Here is a 5,134-nt window from a genome sequence, read left to right on the forward strand (position 1 = left end):
TTTGCGATTGTGCCTGTTGCATTTTATTTTGTACATCAGTTAGACCTTTTGATTCAAGTTATTTGTATCCTAGAATAAGTCAGCGAGCAACTCTGCTTTCAATTCCTTTCAGATGTTTACGAGTTTAACCATTAATACATTAGAGAGGTCAGTACGTAAATTCTGACTAGGGTCTCCGAACTGCTGTGTTAAATTAACTTTAAGACGGTCAAACGCTCGATTTTGTACGTTTTTAAGAGTGTTAAAATTTTGTGTTTGTTTTTCAGCAAATTCGTCAAAGCTTGCTTTTGTTCCTTTGTAAAATCATTTTTTAAATCATTGAGTTGTTGTGTTGTGTATTGAATTTTATATCCAAGTATCTCGTTATCTCTTGCATCAATTGCGTCATGTTCAGGGTACTGGATGTGCCCACCATGTTTCGTTCACTTATATTCCCATTAGGCGTATGTGTCACAGTGACAGTATTATTTAATGAATTTGCTGTTTTGCGACTTTCATTCTCACCATGGGAGAAAATGCTTTCAGTAAAAACTGAGAAGACGTTCCGTGTAATGTAATTATAGTAGCATCGTGGATTACAACATTGCTGTGTCTGTGTCCATAGCAGTTAAAGCATATAGTTGGCCATCGTCACAGCGACTGACATTACAGCTTCACTGTCACTTTGTGTTATATCCACGTCGGTGACATCTTGTGCCTGCATATTCGCTTACGGCCTACCAACAATGGACCTATCTGATTACTCATTATGGCTACTTTCAATAAAATAATTAAACGACTAAAAATTGTGGAATAAAACATCCTTCTCGTAATTGTGATGATACCACTTCAAAACCTAATCTGTAGTGCGTCACTGGCACGTAACACAACTCATTGTCAGCATTACATAAGTGAATGGATACACTTCTCAACATCAAAATAATTTCTTAACATGAATATCTACGTTTCGGGAAAAAATTCTTCAAATGGAGATGTAAGAAGGGAAAAGGGCGCTATGTTGACTCTTGGAAGAGGCGCTACTAAGAGCAGTCATGCAAGAATTTTCCTACCTTCAAGATGCTCTTTTCGTTATTCTCGATATTAGTTCTGCAGTTAATTCTCCCTGGTTTATGTATATCATGTATCTGCCCCTCCTCCGTTGAGATGGCCACAATATTCCAACCATGAAACAAAAAAAAAGATAGTTACACTTAATATAATGAAACATTACAAAATGTACAATTATATAACATTTAAATTGTAATGGATGACCGGAGCGGGTGACGTGGTCAGGATTGTAGGGCGTGGCTGGGTAGAAGAAGGTGGCTGTTTTTAGCAATCTTCCTCTTCATTGTTGGTTCTTCCAATACATTTTCTGGTAGCTCAGCCCCACCGCTTGTGTCGTGGTGGAGACGTGCTGATGCGCGCAGCCCGGGGAATGCGACGCCGTGCTCAGTCAGCGGTAGGAGGTTAGCAGCACGAGGCCCAGCCTAGCTCGCCTCCTGCAGACGCTGCGGCTCGTGATGACGCCGGGAGTCGCCGGTGCAGCAGGGGGCAACGCCCTCTGCTGGCCGGTCCTCGGGAACAGCGTCACTGATGATGACGACGTAACAGCGACCGAACGCCCAATCGGTCGAACCGATGCCGATGCCCACGTCTGATGCCCTTAAATAGTGCAGACCACTGCTGAATCTGCCAGTTACGCGGCGTCGTGTTTATTGGAATGTTCTCGATGAGTTGGCTAACGCAACCGCGCCACATGTGGACCGCGCCTGCGTAATTCTGCTAATGCTGCGTTCTGGCTGTTGATGGCTGCTGTGCACGTACACACATACCGACGCTCATTGCAAATCTGTGTCACCTGCATAGCGCACCGGCCAGCCTTCATCTGCCGTCTGCCATGAGGCTGGCGGATCGCGCACTGAAACACACTAAATCACAGTTTCGCACCATATTTCCTAAAAATAACCCTTTGTCCTCTACAAAACAATAACCTGATCCTTTTTCTCTATGGCACCATTCAAGGAGCGGTTGCCATTGTATAAAATGCAATTAATTAGGCAAGAGAGAAAGGTATGATAATAGTGTCGTACTCAGCAGTGCCTGACAATTGGTAAAGATTTTTTTTAATTTTGTTATTTTTTTTTTCATAGCACTATTCAGGACATGACGATATGTACTACTTTCGGTCTTCTGCAACATGAACTCGAAATGATTAACCCTGAAAGATCTCTTCCTATTAATTATGATTAGCTCTTCTCTCTCATAGCACAACAATACCAATGACAATGTGCTGGTCGTCTTCTTGAGGATTATTCCCATTCATCAAAAAATTTGCGACAATTGAAGCTTGTAACAATAAAATACTTTTCTTTCATGAATTACCCACTTTTTAGCTGTTAGACACATAGAGAACAAATACATGTCTATACGTCACGATGGACGAGAACAGAAGAGCTATGTTACAAGCATTAAAACAAGATAAGGTTTCTAAAAATCTGGAAGTGCATTGTTTTTAATTTTTCCGCTGCCCTCTCAGATAAAAGTAATGTGTCATGATACGACTTAATATACACACATCAAAAATAGTTTTGGATCACCCCGGTTCCCAGAACTCCTGAAGATAGACGTTGACTTTGGATATTGTACCACAGACACAGTCCCTTTGACTGTTCAGAGATGTCACTAAACCCGCCCATTGCCAGCCAGTGTGGCCGTGCGGTTCTAGGCGCTTCGGTCTGGAACCGTGTGACCACTACGGTCGCAGTTTCGAATCCTGCCTCAGGCATGGATGTGTGTGATGTCCTTAGGTTAGTTAGGTTTAAGTAGTTCTAAGTTCTAGGGGACTGATGACCACAGATGTTAAGTCCCATAGTGCTCAGAGCCATTTGAACCAAACCCGCCCAAAGGCGTAAACAACCAAACATGAGCAGCGCCTATTACACAGAGGGGTCCGACAGCCGATCAGTTCCAGTCATTCTCCCAGAGAGGACGTACACGGCTCATGTTGTCTATAGTTCAACCATGCCTAGACGGTCGATACCGTTGTTCGATCGCGTCCACATTGTTACTTTGTGCCAGAGAAAGGCTCTCAACAAGAGAAGTGTCAAGGCGTCTCGGAGTGAACCAAAGCGATGTTGTTTGGACGTGGAGGAGATGCAGAGTGATAGGAACTGTCGATGATATGCCTCGCTCAGGCTGCCCAAAGGCTACTACTGGAGTGGATGAGCGCTACCTACGAATTATGGCTCGGAGGAACCCTGACAGCAACCGCCCCATGTTGAATAATGCTTTTCATGTAGCCACAGTACATCTTGTTACGATTCAAACTGTGCACAATAGACTACATGATGCGCAACTTCACTCCCAACGTCCATGGCGAGCTCCATCTTTGCAACCACGACACCATGCGGCGCAGTACAGATGGGCCCAACAACATGCCGAATGGACCGCTCAGGACTGGCATCACATTCTCTTCACCGATGAGTGTCGCATGTGCCTTTAACCAGAGAATCGTCGGACACGTGTTTGGTGGCAACTCAGTCAAGCTGAACGTCTTAGACATAGTGTCCAGCGAGTGCAGCAAGGTGGACGTTCCCTGCTGTTTTGGGGTGGCATTATGTGGGGCTGACGTACACTGCTGGTGGTCATAGAAGGCGCTATAACTACTGTACGATACATGAATGCTATCTTCAAGGACGACAATTCGCGCCCCCATCGTGCGCATCGTGTGAATGACTTCCTTCAGGATAATGACAGCGTTCGACTAGAGTGGCCAGCATGTTCTCCGGACATGAACCCTATCGAATATGCCTCGGATAGGTTGAAAAGGGCTGTTTAGGGAAGATGTGACCCAACAACCACTCTGAGGGACCTCTCTGTCAAATCGCCGTTGAGGAATGGGACAATCTGGACCAGCAGTGCCTTGATGAACTTGTGGATAGTATGCCACGATAAATACAGGCATGCATCTATGCAAGAGGATGCGCTACTGGGTATTGGAGGTACCAGTGTGTACAGCAATCTAGACCACCACCTCTGAAGGTCTCGCTGTATGGTGGTACAACATGCAGTTTGGTTTTGATGAGCAATAAAAAGAGCAGAAATGATGTTTATGATTATCTCTATTCCAATTTTCTGTATAGGTTCCAGAACTCTCGGAACCGAGGTGATGCAAAACTTTTTTTGTGTCTGTATCTTTGGCGCATTCAACTGACGACTGTATGAATTAATACACATCTTTTGTTTATGAAGATAAACCTTATAGGCACCTACACAAAGGAAAGTGGACAATGACACACATAAATGAATTTGATCCCATCTTATGTACTAATATTTTATGCCTATTAATTAAATGGTAAAGGCAATTAATTGAAATTAAATTCCAAAAAGGCAACTGAATTTTTATAATGATTACAGTGTGTGTCCGATTTTTGTTCCCTGTTACTATGATACATTCTATCTGTTGATTTCTTGTTAACTTACTTGCAAAGCAGAATATGCAATGGAGGTGTGAGAACGCCTTTGTAAGGAACGAAGGTGTTCTGTATCAGACTTGTGCAAAATATACATTTAAGATAAGTGCTGAAATTTCGCCTAGTGCAGCATGTCATATTTTTCCTACTCATATATTTCACAGGCCTTCATTTCACATTGCTGTTAGCATACACTTAACTTCCTATTTATACACACACACACACACACACTCCAAGAGTGGAATATTACACGATCATTTGGATTTTGAATAAAACACGTAACTGTTTCTTCATGTTTCATAGTACCATATGGGAAGTATAACACAGTTTAAAACAAACAGACTGATAATAAATTATGTAGCTATCAGCTACCAGAAATGTACAAGAAGGAAAAACGCTTAACTCCTACCAGTCTTGTCTGAGGTTCACTACTATTAAAAGAAAAGGCCATTTTTAGACCTTTGGATTTCTAACCTTTTATGTGTATGAATACCAAGAAACGGCTGCTGCACATGACCAGAGATTTTGCTCAACAATCCTAAGCATTTTTCACACATAAAAGTAGACTTAAAACGGTTATTCAAAATGCAATCAAAACAGCTCAGTGTGGTATCAGTACTTCAATGTACTCATACAACACCAACATTTTCTCCTTTCATATATTTCAGTAATGCAAATTT

Source organism: Schistocerca nitens, chromosome 5 (genome assembly GCF_023898315.1).
Source record: "Schistocerca nitens isolate TAMUIC-IGC-003100 chromosome 5, iqSchNite1.1, whole genome shotgun sequence".
NCBI lineage: Eukaryota > Metazoa > Arthropoda > Insecta > Orthoptera > Acrididae > Schistocerca > Schistocerca nitens.